Source organism: Peromyscus maniculatus, chromosome 1, assembly GCF_049852395.1.
Source record: "Peromyscus maniculatus bairdii isolate BWxNUB_F1_BW_parent chromosome 1, HU_Pman_BW_mat_3.1, whole genome shotgun sequence".
Classification (NCBI taxonomy): Eukaryota; Metazoa; Chordata; class Mammalia; order Rodentia; family Cricetidae; genus Peromyscus; species Peromyscus maniculatus.
In genome coordinates this window covers 1,112,063-1,130,979 of record NC_134852.1, presented here as the reverse complement: position 1 = coordinate 1,130,979, position 18,917 = coordinate 1,112,063, and the positions used below count along the sequence as shown (strand labels likewise).

At 38.3% G+C, this 18,917-nt stretch overlaps 2 pseudogenes; one reads left to right on the top strand and one right to left on the bottom strand.

Moving 5' to 3' along the window:
- The window catches only part of LOC121826140 (vomeronasal type-2 receptor 116-like), a 478,502-nt pseudogene that overhangs the window by 119,197 nt on the left and 340,388 nt on the right, over positions 1-18,917 (bottom strand).
- The window catches only part of LOC143271871 (vomeronasal type-2 receptor 116-like), a 51,512-nt pseudogene that overhangs the window by 21,329 nt on the left and 11,266 nt on the right, over positions 1-18,917 (top strand).

The window sequence follows — 18,917 nt, the reverse complement described above, 5'->3', positions numbered from 1 at the left end:
CATCTTTGAATTTTAATGTCTTGGTCTGAATTTCTCTATGATTTATTTTAACAGGTTTTTTTAAAGCTTTTATCTTTGCCATTAAATTGACCAACCTTTTTACTACTATAATAAGGTGATTAAACAAATAATATTCATATTTGATATTGCACATATTCCATCAACAATAATTATCATCTCATTTAATCATTTCATTTTCAGACTGTCTAATTTGTTATCAAAAAAGACCAATTCCTACCATTGTAAAAATACTTCCCATTGTTTTCAGGTGGGAAAAATTATCTTCTAACTAGTTTCTCCCTTTAAGATATCTTAATGACTTACTAAGTCTGTGTAGAACAATAGAAATCTATGGGAATTTCAAAGCAGCTACCAAGCAAGGTGGCTGTCCAAAATGGGAATCCAAAGAGAGAGAGAGAGAAAGAGAGAGAGAGAAAGAGAGAGAGAGAGAGAGAGAGAGAGAGAGAGAGAGAGAGAGAAATAGAGAGAGAGAAATAGAGAAAGAAACAAAGAGAAAGAGAGGGCCAATTACCCACCAGGAGAAAAAAAAAGCTAAAGAAAGTCTAGTCACATGCTCTGGCTTGAGCTAAACCATTGGTCCTAATCCAGGGACTCTGTAACCCCAGAAGCAATCCAGCCACATGCAGCTCTGTCCCTTTGCACTTCTGACCACATAATCTGGCCAAGCTGGGGCCTGCAAGGCCATAGCCAAGTTGCTGTTTTTTGAATTCCTGCCCCACAACTGGTCAACAAATGTAGCCGAATTCCTAAGCAGTCTTATTAAATACAAAATATCGAGACAAATATAGCAGTGAAAACCTTAGAGATCAGGGAAATAGGAAGGGTCACAACCTAGCCTTACCTCACCACACCACAACTTCCAAATTCTGTACTACTTCCTCTCTAGTTGTGCCTTTATTGCCTTGCTGTTCTGCCCTCTCATTGGCTCTTAGCCCAGCTACCTCACTTTCTGGTCACTGCCTGTCTGTTCAGACCTCCAAGTCTCTATGGCTGGTATTGGGATTAAAGGCATGTTTTATTATGCTTGGCTCTGTTCCCTATTATGGCCTTGAACACAGAGAGTCCCGACCTGCCAAGTGATCAGATTACGGCAGGTGCTACCACTTCCTGGCTTTTCTGTTTGCTTAAATGGCTTGCTATTTCCTCTGATCTTCAGGCAAACTTTATTTATTAACATACAAATAAATTATTACCACATTTCAGCACAATAAAATATCACCACATCCAGTTTATTATGTCATTCCACCTTCACAGCACAGGAAAGTTGTTTCAGTACTTGGGACTGGTTGGGAATACCATCCAGTTCAGGATAGTCCTTCTATTTACAACAAAGGATTATCTTTAGATATTTGTCCATAATAAATATTATACCTTCTTACAGAACACCAACTGAAAACAAGTTTCCATTGGCCTTAACTTTTTCCATGGATGAAGTCAATAGGAACCCTTTTCTTTTGCCAAATATGTCATTAATATTTCAGTGGCCCGAAGGTGGTTGTAAGAATATGTCAAAATTAAACAGTTTCATGCCTTTATCTGAAGAAAAACAATATGCTCCCCCTAATTATAATTGTAATCAAGAGATTACGTGTATAATGATGCTGACAGGACCAAATTGGAAAACATCTGTGATGATTGGGACATTCCTGGATCCCTACAGAGCTCAACAGGTAAGATTTTTGTGGTGTGGGTTTGCAAGAAATTGTGACTCTGTTGGTAAAATACCAAGATGCTAAGAAGAGTGTATGGAATTATGCTAAACATTGTGGTTCAAGAATACTATTCAGAGACATGATGCAGCTTCATTTCCTTTTTTGAAGTTGAGATGAGGGAAAAAATAATAGGTAAGAAGTTTTAATTGAACTCTTTGCTGAAAGTGTGTTTACAAGTTCTTAGAAGTACATATTACCTCATGTTGCTCCATGTGTCCTAGATCCTTCAGCTTACCTATGGACCTTTCCATCCTATCCTGACTGATCATGAAAAATTTCCCTATCTGTATCAGATGGCCCCCAAGGACACAGCTCTACCCCTGGCAATGGTCTCTTTGATGCTTCACTTCAAATGGAACTGGATTGGATTGGCCATCTCTGACAGTGATCAGGGTACCCAATTTCTCTCACATTTGAGAACAGAGATGGAAAGAAATGCAGTCTGCTTTGCTTTTGTGAGCATAATCCCAGTCAATATGAATTTATACATGTCAAGAGCTGAAGTGTATTATAACCAAATCATAACATCATCTGCCAATGTAGTTATCATTTATGGTGACCCAGACAGTACTCTAGCTGTGAGGTTTTGAATGTGGGAATCACTAGGTATACAGAGAATATGGGTGACTACCTCACAGATGGATGTCACTACAAGTAAGAGAGTCTCCACAGTTGGCTCATCCCATGGGACACTAGCTTTTGCACAGCATCATTCTGAGATTTCTGGTTTTAAAACTTTTGTCCAGACACTGAACCCTCTGAAATACACAGATGAATACCTTGCAAGGCTGGGATGGATGAACTTTAACTGTGAGGTCTCAGCTTCTAAGTGTAAGACACTGAAGGATTGTTCATTCAATGCCTCATTACAATTTCTAATGGGACAGACTTTTGACATGGCCTTTAGTGATGACAGTTATGACATATATAATGCTGTGTATACTGCAGCCCATGCTGCCCATGAGATGCTTCTTCAACGTGTGGATAATGGGAAAGGACACGGTGGTAACTGCTTGAAGGTAGTGTTTTTTCTATTGCATGAAATTATATGTCATTAATAAAGCCTTTAAGAGTCTGTCAGATGCTCCAATTTACTCGATTAGCAAATATTAATCAAATAGAAATATTTCTGAAAAATTGTCCTAGTAAGGACTTAAAGCTAGAGTCTGATGTAAATCTTAATGCCAAAGCAATGGAATGGAGGGCACAATTTATCAAGGAATATCAGTGAACATGTTACAGAGCACCTGAATATTATTTCACCTCTTCTAATACTGAAAACGTAACAGTGCTACCTCATTAATCCTCTCTATGATGAGAAGATGAACCCTTGTTCATCAATTGTCAAATATATGGTAATCAGTGTATTGAGATGGTTTTCAGAAGTCTTCTTAACTGATTGTACCCTACTGTAGGCTCCAGGGACCTCCTTTGGCACTCTGTGAGTAATTACACAAGAAAGAGTGGTGGTGTTATTTTTTTCAGAACTTTCATGTGTCTGTTTGTGAATGAATGGTTGTAACTGTGTAAGGGAGCATGATTTTATTTTCTGTGTATCTGTGTTTACCCAGGTTCTGTGAATATTATGTGTCTATATATCTACGTATGTATCTGTGGAACTGAGCATACATTTTTCCTGTGTCAATGTCTTTGTATATGTGTGTTTCTTTCTATGTATATCTTCCTGTGTGTTTTTCAGTATATGTGCCTGCATGTCACTACTGTGTGTTTTGTGTATGTGCTTCCATATATGAATATCTGTGTTTTTTTCTCTCTTTCTCTTTCTCTTTCTCTTTCTCTTCCTCTCCTCTCCTCTCCTCTCCTCTTCTCTCTCTCTCTCTCTCTCTCTCTCTCTCTCTCTCTCTCTCTCTCTCTCTCTCTCTCTCCATATGTGTCTGTATGTCTGTCAATCTGTCTTTAATTGTGAGCATAAATTTTTTTATTTTTATTTTTTTTGTGATATATATTTTTTATTTTACAATACCATTCAGTTCTACATATCAGCCGTGGGTTCCCCTATTCTCCCCCCTCCCACGCCCTCCCCTTACCCCCAGCCCACCCTCCATTCCCACCTCCTCCAGGACAAGTCCTCCCCCGAGGACTGTGATCAACTTGGTAGACTCAGTCCAGGGAGGTCCAGTCCCTTCCTCCCAGACTAAGCCAAGTGTCCCTGCATAAGTTCCTGGTTTCAAACAGCCAACTCATGGAATGAGCACAGGACTTGGTCCCACTGCCTAGATGCCTCCCAAACTGATCAAGCCAATCAACTGTCTCACCTATTCAGAGGGCCTGATCCAGCTGGGAGCCCCTCAGCCTTTGGTTCATAGTTCATGTGTTTCCATTCATTTGGCTATTTTTTTTCAATAATTGAGTAAAACTGAAATTGATTATATGCCACAGTCATCCTAGGGACCTCCATGCTATATATATAGCCTCTATGGTTCTATGGGTTGTGGTCTGATTGTTCATTTTATATCTAGAATCCACCAATGAGTGAGTACATACCATAACTGTCTTTCTGGGTTTGGGTTACCTCACTCAGGATGATTTTTTCTAGTTCCATCCATTTGCCTGCAAATTTCATGCTTTCATTGTTTTTCTCTGCTGAGTAGTACTCCATTGTGTATATGTACCACATTTTTTTCATCCATTCTTCCGTTGATGGGCATCTAGGTTGTTTCCAGGTTCTGGCTATTACAAATAGTGCTGCTATGAACATAGCTGAGCATGTATCTTTATGGTATGTATCAGCATTCTTTGGGTATATGCCCAAGAGTGGGATGGCTGGGTCTTGAGGTAGTTCGATTCCTAATTTTCTGAGAAACCGCCATACTGATTTCCACAGTGGTTGTACAAGTTTACATTCCCACCAACAGTGGAGGAGTGTTCCCTTTGCTCCACATCCTCTCCAACATTGGTTGTCATTGGTGTTTTTGATCTTAGCCATTCTAACAGGTGTAAGGTGGTATCTCAGAGTCGTTTTGATTTGCATTTCTCTGATGATTAAGGATGTTGAGCATTTCTTTAAATGTCTTTCAGCCATTTGTAGTTCTTGTTTTGTGAATTCTCTGTTTAGCTCTTTAGCCCATTTTTTAATTGGACTGTTCAGTGCTTTGATGTCTAGTTTCTTGAGTTCTTTATATATTGTGGAGATCAATCCTCTGTCAGATGTAGGGTTGGTGAAGATCTTTTCCCAATCTGTTGGGTGTCTTTTTGTCTTATTGACTGTGTCTTTTGCCCTGCAAAAGCTTCTCAGTTTTGAGAGGTCCCATTTATTAATGGTTGTGCTCAGGGTTTGTGCTGTCGGTGTTTTATTTAGGAAATGGTCTCCGGTGCCAATGCGTTCAAGAGTGCTTCCTATCTTCTTTTCTATTAAGTTTAGTGTAACTGGATTTATGTTTAGGTCTTTGATCCACTTGGACTTGAGTTTTGTGCATGGTGACAGATATGGATCTATTTGTAATCTTTTACATATTGACATCCAGTTATGCCAGCACCATTTGTTGAAGATACTTTCTTTGTTCCATTGTATAGTTTTGGCTCCTTTGTCAAAAACCAGGTGTTCATATGTGCATGGATTAATGTCAGGGTCTTCAATTAGATTCCATTGGTCCGTATGTCGGTTTTTATACCAGTACCAAGCTGTTTTTATTACTATAGCTCTATAGTAGAGTTTGAGGTCCGGGATGGTGATGCCTCCAAGGGTTGCTTTATCGTATAGGATTCTTTTAGCTATCCTGGGTCTTTTGTTTTTCCATATAAAGTTGAGTATTTTTCTTTCCAAGTCTGTGAAGAATTGTGTTGGGATTTTGATGGGGATTGCATTGAATCTGTAGATTGCTTTTGGTAAGATTGCCATTTTTACTATGATAATCCTGCCTATCCATGAGCATGGGAGATCCTTCCATTTTCTGATATCTTCTTCAATTTCTTTCTTTAGAGATTTAAAGTTCTTATCAAAAAGGTCTTTCACTTGTTTAGTTAGTGTTATCCCAAGGTATTTTATATTATTTGTGGCTATTGTAAAGGGTGATGTTTCTCTGACTTCTTTCTCAGCCCTTTTATCATTTGGGTATAGGAGGGCTACTGATTTTTTTGAGTTGATCTTGTATCCTGCCACTTTACTGAAGGAGTTTATCAGCTGTAGAAGTTCCCTGGTAGAGTTTTTGGGGTCACTTATGTATACTATCATATCATCTGCAAATAGTGAAAGTTTGACTTCTCTCTGCCAATTTGTATCCCTTTGATCTCCTTTTGTTGTCTTATTGCTCTAGCTAGAACTTCTAGTACTATATTGAATAAATATGGGGAGAGTGGACAGCCTTGCCTTGTTCCTGAATTTAGTGGTATCGCTTTGAGTTTCTCTCCATTTAATTTGATGTTTGCTGTTGGCTTGCTATAAATTGCTTTTATTATGTTTAGAAATGTTCCTTGTATTCCTATTCTTTCTAAGACCTTTATCATGAAGGGGTGTTGGATTTTGTCAAAGGCTTTTTCAGCATCTAGGGAGATGATCATGTGGTTTTTTTTTTTCAGTTTGTTTATATGGTGTATTACATTGACTGATTTCCGTATGTTGAACCATCCTTGCATCCCTGGGATGAATCCTACTTGGTCGTGATGGATGATTGTTTTGATGTATTCTTGGATTCGGTTTGCCAATATTTTGTTGAGTATTTTTGCATCAATGTTCATGAGGGAGATTGGTCTGTAGTTCTCTTTCTTTGTTGCATCTTTGTGTGTTTTGGGTATCAGGGTAATTGTAGCCTCATAAAAAGAGTTTGGTAGTGTTCCTTCTGTTTCTATTGTGTGGAACACTTTGAAGAGGATTGGTATTAGTTCTTCTTTGAAAGTCTGGTAGAATTCTGCACTAAAACCATCTGGTCCTGGGCTTTTTTTAGTTGGGAGACTTTTGATGACTGTTTCTATTTCTTTAGGGGTTATTGGTCTATTTAAATGGTTTATCTGGTCTTGGTTTAATTTTGGTATTTGGTATTTATCCAGAAAATTGTCCATTTCTTCCTGGTTTTCCATTTTTGTGGAGTACAGGTTTTTGAAGTATGATCTGATGATTCTCTGGATTTCCTCATTGTCTGTTGTTATGTCTCCCTTTTCATTTCTGATTTTGTGAATTTGGGTGTTCTCTCTTTGCTTTTTGATTAATTTGGCTAGTGGTTTGTCTATCTTGTTGATTTTTTCAAAGAACCAACTCTTTGTTTCATTGATTTTTTGTTTTATTCTCTTGTTTTCTATTTCGTTGATTTCAGCCCTCAATTTGATTATTTCCTGGCGTCTATTTCTCCTGGGTGAGTTTGTTTCTTTTTGTTCTAGAGCTTTCAGTTGTGCTGTTAATTCATTGGTATGGGATTGCTCCGTCTTCTTTATGTGTGCATTTAGAGCTATGAATTTTCCTCTTAGCACTGCTTTCATAGTGTCCCATAAGTTTGGGTATGTTGTACTTTCATTTTCATTGAATTCTAGGAACTCTTTAATTTCTGTCTTTATTTCTTCCTTGACCCATTGATGTTTCAGGTGGGTATTATTCAGTTTCCATGAGTTTGTGGGTTTTCTATAATTTTTGTTGTTATTGAGTTCTAACTTTAAGGCATGGTGGTCTGATAAGATACAGGAGGTTATTCCAATTTTTTTGTATCTGTTGAGATTTGTTTTGTGTCCAAGCATGTGGTCAATTTTTGAGAAGGTTCCATGGGGTGCTGAGAAGAAGGTATATTCTTTTTTTTTTTTTTGGTTTTTCGAGACAGGGTTTCTCTGTGTAGCTTTGCGCCTTTCCTGGAGCTCACTTGGTAGCCCAGGCTGGCCTCCAACTCACAGAGATCCACCTGGCTCTGCCTCCCGAGTGCTGGGATTAAAGGCGTGCGCCACCACCGCCCGGCTTAAGAAGGTATATTCTTTTGTGTTAGGATGGAATATTCTGTAGATATCTGTTAGGTCCATTTGAGTCATAACATCTGTTAGGTCCTTTATTTCTTTGTTAAGTTTCAGTCTGGTAGATCTATCTTTTGGTGAGAGTGGTGTGTTAAAGTCTCCCACTATTAATGTGTGGGGTTTGATGTGCGTTTTAAACTTTAGTAGTGTTTCTTTTATGAATGTGGGTGCTTTTGTATTTGGAGCATAAATGTTTAGAATCGAGACTTCATCTTGGTGGATTTTTCCTGTGATGAATATGTAATGTCCATCCTGGTCTCTTTTGATTGATTTTAGTTTGAAGTCTATTTTATTAGATATTAGGATAGCTACACCAGCTTGTTTCTTAGGTCCATTTGCTTGGAAAACCTTTTCCCAGCCCTTTACTCGGAGGTAGTGTCTGTCTTTGGAGTTAAGGTGTGTTTCTTGTATGCAGCATATGGATGGGTCCTGTTTTCTAATCCATTCTGTTAGCCTGTGTCTTTTTATAGGTGAGTTGAGACCATTGATATTGATGGATATTAATGACCAGTGATTGTTAATTCCTGTTATTTTTTTGGTTGTGTTGTGTTGTCCTTCTGTGGTGTATGTTGGTGTAGGATTATCTATTGCTTGATTTTTCATGGATGTGTTTAGCTTCTTTGGGTTGAATTTTCCCTTCTAGTGCTTTCTGTAGGGCTGGGTTTGTGGACAGGTATTGATTAAATCTGGTTTTATCCTGGAATATTTTGTTTACTCCGCCTATGGTGATTAAGAGTTTTGCTGGGTATAATAGTCTGGGTTGGCATCCATGGTCTCTTAGTGTCTGCATGAGGTTTGTCCATGATCTTCTAGCTTTCATAGTCTCTATTGAGTAGTCTGGTGTTATTCTGATGGGTTTGCCTTTATATGTTACTTGGTCCTTTTCCTTTGCAGCTCTTAATATTTTTTCTTTATTCTGTGTGTTTAGTGTTTTGATTATTATGTGGCGAGGGGACTTTTTTTTTGGATCCAGCCTATTCGGTGTTCTGTAAGCTTCTTGTATCTTCATAGGTATTTCTTTCTTTAGGTTAGGAAAGTTTTCTTCTATGATTTTGTTGAATATATTTTCTGTGCCTTTGAGTTGGTATTCTTCTCCTTCTTCTATCCCTATTATTCTTAGGTTTGGTCTTTTCATGGTGTCCCAAATTTCCTGGACGTTTTGTGTTAGGACTTTTTTGTCTTTATTGTTTTCTTTGACTGACGAATCTATTTTCTCTATCATGTCTTCAGTGTCAGAGATTCTCTGTTCCATCTCTTGCAATCGGTTGGTTATGCTTGTTTCTGTAGTTCCTGTTCGTTTTGTCAGGATTTCTATTTCCAGCATTCCCTCAGCATGTGTTTTCTTTATTGTCTCAAATTCATTTTTCAGATCTTGGAATGTTTCGTTCATCTGTTTAATTGCTTTTTCTTGGCTTTCTTTGATTTCTTCCCATTTTTTGTTCGTTTTTTCTTCCATTTCTTTAAGGGAGTTTTTTATTTCCTCTTTAATGGAGTTTTTCATTTCCTCTTTAAGGGAAGTTTTTATTTCCTCTTTAAGGGAGTTTTTTATTTCCTCTTTAAGGAAAGTTTTTATTTCCTCTTTAAGGTAGTTTTTCAATTCCTCTTTAAGGAAAGTTTTTATTTCCTCATTGAGGGAATGTTTTATTTCTTCTTTAAGGGCCTCTATCATCTTCTTAATGTCATTTTTAGGGTTGATTTCTTCTGCTTCTTCTGTCATGGTATGTTTAGGTCTTGCAGGTGTAGAATCACTAGGTTCTGATGTTGCCATATAGGTTTTTATGTTGTTGCCTGTATTTTTGCACTGGCGTCTGCTCATCTCTTCCTCTGTGAGGTGCAGGTGGTGTCTGTGTCTGAGAGTGCCTCTCTTGTTCTAATTTTTAGTCTTGGTTTAGTAGTGGTTCTTGGTTAAATTGGTGCTATTGGGCTATTTCTTCAGGGGCAGCTGATTTCGATCGGTGAATTATATACTTATGATTCTGGTGATCTGGTTTGGTGTCTGGGTAGCGCCTTCTTCTGTGTTCTCAGGTCACTTTTTGTTCATTTGTCAACTCCTCAGCTGATCTTGTTTCTTCAGACTTTAAACTGTAGGCATCTGAATCCTCTCCCAGATGGGTTTCAGCTGAGCAGGGTAGTCTCACCAACACCTCCAAGTTGTTGGGTTTCACAGGATCAGCAGCTGGGCCCTGGGTTGTCCTCAGATGGAGTGTTCAGATTCGTTCTGGTTCTGACCCACGGAGATAGCTTCTTCCCCAGTTGTTGGGGTTAGGGGTGTCCCTGTTCCAAGCTGCGTCTGATTGTCTCTGTCCCTGGGCCTGTTTACCTCTGCGGTCCTCCGCCGGGCCTGTGGTCCCTGTCAGCTGCCGCTGGTTCTGTCTGCCTCTGGGGGCCGCCACCGGGCCTGAATGTCTCTGTCGGCCGCTGCCGCTACCTCAGCGAGTTGCCGCTGGGTCCGTCTACCTCCACAGGCCGCCACCACAGGCCTACCTGCGTCTGCTTGTCTCTGCCGCCGGGCCTGTCTACCTCTGTGGGCCGCTGCTGGGCCTGAATGTCTCTGCCGGCTGCCGCCGGGCCTGAATGTCCCTGTTGGCCGCTGCCGCCCGGCCCGTTTACCTCAGTGGGCCGCCGCTGGGCCTGAGTGTCTCTGAGCATAAATTTTTATATGTCAATTTTCTTCCATGTGGGTGTTTTAATATGTATATGTTTCCCTGTGTGTATTTGTCTATAAATATGTGCATTTAGTGTGAGCCCCTGTGTTTTTTCACGTTTCTGTTTCTGTGTGTCTGTTTTGGTTAGTATGACTGTCTGTTTCTTATTATATTTTGATGTGTGTGTCTGACATATATATGTGTGTATATTATATGTATCTGTATTATGTATGTTTGTCTGTATGGATGTGAGTCTGTCTGTATGTGTGTGTGTGTGTGTGTGTGTGTGTGTGTGTGTGTGTGTGTATCTCCCTCTTTCTCTGTGTTGTGCATTTTTCTTACCAATATTTTGTGTATGCATGTATGTTTTTGTTTCTGTTTTGTAGTTTCTTCTGAAAGAACTTAAATTCTAGGAATGTTATGATACTTTTATGTATCCACTTACTTTTATTGTATTTCTCCCCTGGACAACTTCTTTAACATTGCTTTTAAGAAGAAATCAGAATACATTTTCTGACATCAAGGAAGGGCACATACACTGTAGAATGCTGCCTCTCTTTCAGCTGCACTCCTTTCTGAAGAAGACTCATTTCACTAATCCTGTTGGAGAAAAAGTGAATATGAACCAGAGAGAAAACCTGCAGGCAGAGTATGACATTTTCCAGATTTGGAAATTCCCAAACGGATTTGGACTCAAGGTGAAGATAGGAGAGTTTAGTCCATATTCTCCACATGGTCAACAGCTCCATTTATATGAAGATGTGATAAAGTGGGCCACAGGAAGTAAACAGGTGTGTCTGACCTAACTGTAAACATTTCTGTCACACAGCATTAACACTGTCAAGTGGGTCCATTTTGCTGCCTTTTAACTGGTGAAATGAAATAGAATGTCTCCATTGAGAAGCATTTTCTAGTTTCCTAGTTTATATTTCTTCTTTTCAGTTTTTGATGTGACATTTTGTTAATTCTTCAAGGGTCTCGGACATGCGTACCATGCATACAGTGATTTTCTTTATAATTCCAGAACATGTTTCTAGTTTTTAACACAAAAAGAAAAATAATAGTTAACACTGTATTATATTATTTCTAGTAAAGTGAGCAATGTCCTCTTGATGCCATTCTGATTACTACACAGTGCTAGTCCTTTTTTTCTGCTGAAAATTTGACATAGATGCTGAAAGACTGAAGGTAAATGTAAAGAGGAATAAAGTAAACACAGTCAAACCATTAATAATTATTAAATAATTTGTTTTAAGCCTTTTTACCAACAGGTCCTAAATTGCCAACAATTCTAACCAAATATTAAGATAATTTTTTCATGTCTCATTTGGATAACTTATGAATTATAACTTGGTCTTTCTTTCTTTCTTTCTTTCTTTCTTTCTTTCTTTCTTTCTTTCTTTTTTCTTTTAAATGTGTATGGGTGTCTTTTCTGCAAGTATGCCTATGCAACACTGGTATTTGTAGTGCATATAGGTGCCAAAACAATGAATTGGATCTGTGGGATGTGGAAAGACAGCTTAGTGCCTCACAGTGGATGCTGAAAGTCAAACTTGAACCTTGTGTATATGAGCAGCAATTGTTACAGAGAAATGAACCAATTCTACACCTTTGAAGCAAGTCCTGTAAAAGATTTTACTCATTAGAGCAACATTCCTTGGTCCCATTAGTTCTTTCATAGTTCTATCTAACAAACAAGAGTATGGCTGTTTTCATTATCTCTGTGGGGAGGATGTATTACTGGTAGTAAAAGAAATGGCTTTGGAAATTTATAAATGATGTATACTACTATGAATCTAAGGTTATATTATAGGAATCAATTCTGATCTGGGTGGTTTTAAGGTATCCAATTCAAACTTTCTGAAAATAAAGTAGCTCGTATTTTAAAGGCGCTAACTAAAGAAAAGCCTTCAAGCTTGATCTAAAGTTATACCTCAGGTAGAACAGATAGTATACAATCTATGAAAATTATTGTTTTTCAGAATGACAAGGAGAAATGTTATCAGGGTAAAGGTCATATGAGCTGACGGTACAGCTACTGAACTACATATCCATTCAGAGAGCAGCAATACAATTTCAAGTGTGCTCTAACCAAGCCTCACTTGAGCATTGAGACAATATTCACTGCCGGAATACAGAAAATTAAGAATAATACAACCAGTACTCAACTCCCAGATAGGAAAATTTCAATGCAGAAACAGGAAGAAAAATAGAAAGTCATCAAAGCAATGCAACACCAAATGTTGCAGTCATAGCCTTAAATGTATGTTCAATGATATACTGAAAAAGAATTCAAGCAATAATTATAACAGTGTTCCAGAATGTCAAACAGGACACAAATCACCTTCAGGACAATGCAATGAGATCACAAAAAACTGGCGTGCACTAAGGAACTGAAGGAACATGTGACAGATGCATTCCTAAATGTACAAAATTATGAAAAAGTCAAACTAAAATATGCAAAGGAAATAAAATAAATCCAAAATATCACAGTAAAACTTTTCTCTAAAGGAATATTTAAAGTTGAAGAAAAGTTGGCAGCCTTGAAGACAAGGCAGAAGAATTAGAAAACTGAAACTGTGACAAAAGTTAAAATAAGAAAAAATGAAAAATAGGTAGGGCCAGGAGGATAGCATAAAACAGTCAGAATATAAAAAATTGGGAGAAGAGAAGAAGAAGGACTCACAATGGCATCAACAGTATATCCAGTAAAATACAATGGGAATTTCCCAAAATATAGGGAGACAGGTGGTCATCTTGAGACAGGACACTTAAAATGAAAAAAAATTTCCTGTCACATATCTTACTTAAAATTTATATGTATATATTTATACATATAAAGAAAACAAATTGAAGGCTGCAGAGAGAGAAACCCATTTCTTAGAAAGGTTCATTCTAGATAACAGCAGATTCCTCCAAGAACTCTCTTAAAAGGAGATGAAAAGCAAGCAGTTAGAGATATAATGGTAAAACCCAGTTACTGTACCTAACAAAGTTATTTATAGTCAAAGGAGTCTATGAGGCCCTTCATGGGCATAAACTTGGGGACACCTGGAATTCATCAAAACCCAAAAATGGAGGACACCGTTGAGAGATATTTTCACTTAACATGAACTAGGAAGATCCATTTGTTACCCGGATCTTTGAGATAGGGAGATATTCCTTATATCAGGTGATGGTGGTACATGAATTTAGTCTGAGCACTTGAGAGGCAGAGGCAGAGGGATCTTTGTGTTCTAGGCCAGCCTCTTCTACAGAGCAAGTGCCAATAAAGCCAGGGCTACAAGAAACCATGTCTGTAAACCGCCAACCCCCCAAAAAAGAAAGAAAAGGAAGAGAAAGAAAAGGAATTCATGCATTTAATTAACATCTTTTAACCTGAGAAAAGACACATCTTTTATCTGGATCTTAAGCTGGGAATACACAACTTTGAATTACATCATTTGATTTTGAAAATCCCACTCTGTGATAGAAGCCTATATAGGAAATTGAAAAAGGAAACTTGTGTTCTTTGTCTTCGTTCTCTCACCTTGCTAGCAAGTCCATTTCTTCACTGGCATTAGAACCACCTATGGTATTTAGGTGTTTACTGAAAATCAACTGACACATCCCACATCATAGAATGAGAAGATTCTACATTTTGGATTGCCATTTATACCTAGTGATTGCTAGATTAGCTAGACCGCATCCTAGAAGACATTCTAATATTGTGTGAATATATATATATATATATATATATATATATATATATATATATAGAGAGAGAGAGAGAGAGAGAGAGAGAGAGAGAAAGTCAGAGAAACAGAGTGAGGGAGACAGGAGACAGAGAGATTCATTCTGTAAGTTCTTTAAGGACCCTAACAAATACTAAGACAGACCCATGTTCAGTGATACATATGAGTTATAGGAATTCATAACCACTCTAACATTTCTATGGAAGACACCGGAAGAGCTCATACACACTGAAAAGTAAGATAAATATGAGTGTTCAAAAAGAGAAAGACAGCAAGCATTAAACACCAGATAGAAAAACAAGTGTTATATACTGTATCAAGTATTGCAATAACAAAAATGGACAATAATTAGCAAATAAATATCAATAAAAATTCCATGTCAATCTTCACATTCTCTAATCAAAATACACAAACAAGATTGTTTTGTAAAACCAACATTCATTTTTTATTCTAAAAATAAACCTCACTTACAAACGTAGAGAGATCCCCTCTGTAAATATGGAGGGAAAGAATTTTGAGGAAGTGGAACATAATAAAGTAAATGAGGGACTAAACAATTTGATGGACATCATAGAAAAATTCTCAAATAAACACTGACTAATATAAGTCAATAACACAACAGAAAGCCTGTCCCTGTGACAAACATAGTTTCATTCCAGGGATACAAGGATGGTTCAGCATATGCAGGTCAGCTTAGTAAATGGGCCACATAAATATATTAAAGCATAGGACTACATGCTAGTCCAAATATGTGCATAAAGTGCTCTTAACAAAGTCCAGCATCCATTAAGATTTTAAATTAAAAAAAATACAAAAACCTAACACAACAGAGGGAACACATCTTGACTTATAAAAGTTTTCTTTTTTATTAATTAATAATTTTTCCCAGCCTGATCCCATTAAAACTTTTTTCTATGGCAATCTTATTGACAACATTGTGTTGAAGGAAGAGAAACTCAAAGAATTTCCATTAAAGTCCCAGTGAGCCCACATCTATGTGGTATTACATATCTGTAATCAAACTCTTGGATCAGAGGCAGGCAAAACCTTCTAAGTTTATGTCCAGTGTAGTATATACAGTGAGTCCAAGTGAGCTAGATTTGCATGTAGAGACCCTGCTTCAAAAGAAATGAGCAAAAAATGGACAATGATTTTTTTTTTCTAGTTCCATTCACTTGCCTTCAAATTTCATGATGTCATTTTCTATGCTATTGAGTAATACTCAATTATGTAAATGTATCACATTTCTCTTATCCATTCTTTGGATGAAGGCCAACATCTTGAGTGAGTTAACCAAGACACAGATACAGAAACATGGTATGTGCTCACTCAAAAACTGGACATAAGATAGAAAGCAAATGATAACCAGGCTACACTCCACAGCCCCAGAGATGCTAGTTAATAAGGAGGACACCAAGAGGGACATATGGATCACCCTAGGAAAGGGAAATTGCTGGAATCTCCTGGATAGACTGAGTGATGGTTATGTGAGGGATTGGGGGTGGCCCAGTTGGGGGAGAGATGGAGAGGAAGAGCAATGAAAGAAATACCCTAATAGAGGGAGTAATTGTGGCATTATGGCCATAGGGAGAAACCTGGTACCAGCAAAAATCCTTGGATTCCACAGGAATGACCACGCTAAGATTCCTAGAGAGGGTACCTGAGTGGGCCTTCTCCTATAATCATAATGGTGAGTTCCCTAATTGTATCATGGAGTCTTCATCTAGTAACTATAGAAGCAGATGAATAGATGCACAGTCAAGCACTGAGCCAACCTCTGGGAGTCCAGTTGAATAGAGGGATTATATGAGCAAATGGGGTCTAGATCATGAAAAGGCAACACACAGAGATAGCTGACCTTTGGGAACTCAGTCAGTATAGACCAACAGGTAGAAAGCCTGCATGGGACCTAATTAAGAACCCTGCATGTGGGTGATAAATGTGTAGCTTGGTCTGTTTGTCACCCCTAACTGTGGGACTAAGATCTGTCACTGGCCCATGAGCTCACTTTTTGGAACATATTCCCTATGCTGGGATTAATCACCCAGCCTTGATGTAAGAGGGAGGAACTTGGTCCTTCCTCAACTTGGTATTCCATACTATGTTGACTCCCATGGAATGCCTTACCCTTTCTGAGGAGTGGGTGTTGTAGTAGAGAGGAATGGTGGAGAGGGAACTGGATAAGAGGAGGGAGGGGAAACTGTGGTTGGCAAATAAATTAAATAATTTAATGAAGAATAAAAAAGAAATTGGATTAGAAGATATATTTTCTCCACTCACCTTCAAAATAGTCCTTAATATCATAGCAAGTACAAAAAGAAGTGATAAACATGAAATACAGAAACAAGGAAAGAAATGTACCCACTGGTCGCAAACACCTTTAATTCCAGCATTCAGGAGGCAGGAGAGGCTGATTTCCATGTGATCTTAGTTAGCCTACTATATATATATATATATATATATATATATATATATATATATATATATATATATATACACATATATATATATGTATATATATATATATATATATATATATATATATATATATATAGTTAGTTAGTTAGTTAGTTAGTCGAGATATACCAACAATACATGGTGAAACCCTGTTTAAAGAAAACCACAACAGAAAGGAATATTTGTAGTTAATCACACTATGGAGAACATGAAAGAGCCAATGCATAGGAGACACTGTGGTTCTGACACAGAACTCAATACTCAACAATGAACCTAAAGTGAGCACCTGACCATCAGCAGCTGTGTTAAACAGTATATAGACCCTTATCACCAGGATTTGGGGTATGTAAAATTTTTACATTTTAAACTTTAAGAAATCCTATAATCAACTTTATACAATCTCACTTTTATTTCAGTTCCCCAAATATTTGCATTGTAAGGCACTTTCACCTCAGCAAATATTCCAACTTCCAGTTCAATACTTATCAATTGAGGACTTTGTCACCAGAAATACACCAGGCTCTGCCTACTTAGCTGTTTTTCTCTTTACACTCTGCTTGTCATACTTTGCAGTGCTTTTTATTGGAATCATGTTTGCTGTCAGAGGTTTGAAGAGATATTCCCCATGTTTCTGATATCCATTTATCCTACTTTGTTGCACTGTTGCTGTGATTAAACACTGACCATAAGTAAACTGAGGAGGAAGGGTTGATTAGGCTCATGGGTTACAGTAAAGGGAGGACAAAGCCAGACTCTGGATCCTTAAACTAAAGCATAAACTGTAGATGTAACCAATCGTCTTTTTAAAATAAGAAACACAGAGCCAATGTAAAAGAGAAAGCTGAGAGGTCAGAGCTCAGAGATAAAATCTTACCTCCTGCAGTGCTCCTAACTTCCCCGAGAGAGAGCTACTTCCTGTGTGTCTGTGTTTAAATAGTCTTTCTGTTCTGCCTTCTCATTGGTTGTAAACCCAACCACATACTGCCTCATCACTGCCTGTAAGTACCGCCCTCCAGGTCTTAAAGGCGAATGTCTCCAATACTGGCTCTATCCCTGAACACACAGAAATCTACCTAGCTCTTCTAACCACCACGCTCTTGCTATGGCTCTAATAGCTCTGACCCCAGGGCAACTTTATTTATTAACATAAAATTAAAATCACATTTCGGTACAAATAAAATATCACCATAATAGACCCTGAAGGAACATTGTCTACTGCTTTGCTCTGCTTGATTTCTACTACAGCCCTGCCTAGGGACAGCACTGCACACAGTAGACTGGGAACTCCTATATCAATTATGCATTAATAAAATGCAGAAATATTATGACAGCGGGCTAGTTCTATGGACAGAAATATTTTAGTTAAGATTCTCTCTAACTTTTTAATTTACTTTCTGTCAAGGTGATGAAATTTAACTAGAAAAACCAGTTTGCAAGCTCTATGTTTTTTTTTTAATTTCAACCTTTAAGGTTTTATTTCATTTTTTAAATTTTATTTTATAATTTAATTTAATTTTGCATATCAGCCACAGATTCCCTTGTTCTCCCCCCTCCCATGTGCCCCACCCACACCTTCTGCCCAGCCCACCTCCCATTCCCATCTCCTCCATGGCAAAGACTCCCCTGAGGATTGAGTTCAACTTGATAGATTCAGTCCAGGCAGGTCCAGTCCCCTCCCCCCAGCCTGAGCAATGGGTCCCTGTATAAGCCCCAGGTTCCAAATAGACAGCATATGTACTAAGGAAAGGTCCTGGTCCCACTGCCTGGGTGATTCCCAAACAGATCATGCTAATCAACTGTCTCACTTATCAAGAGGGCCTGATCCAGTTGGGGGCTCCTCAGCTATTGGTTCATAGTTCATCTGTTTCCATTTGTTTTGCTACTTGTTCCTGTGCTTTTTCCAAGCTTTGTCTCAACAATTCTCGCTCATACAAACCCTCCTCTTTCTTGCCAAGTGGACTCCTGGAGCTCCCCCTGGGGCCTGGCCATGGATCTCTGCATCTGGTTCCCTCAGTCGTTGTATGTGGTTTCTAGCATGACAATTACTGTGTTTGGCCATCCTATCACCAGAGTAGATCAGTTTGGGCTGTCTCTGGACCATTGCCAGTAGTCTATTGTGGAGGTATCTTTGTAGATTTTTGTGGACCTCTGTAGCACTATGCTTCTTTCTATTCTCATGTGGTCTTCATTTACCATGGTCTCTTATTCCTTGTTCTCCCTCTCTGTTCTTGATCCAGCTGGGACCTCCCGTTCACCTAAGCTCTCTTTCACTTGACCCTTGCCCTTCGTTACCCCCACTCACATACAGGTTGTTCATGTAGATCTCATCCATTTCTCTGTCATTAGGGCAAACCCTGTGTCTTTCTTGGGGCTCTGTTTTCCAGGTAGCCTCCCTAGTGATG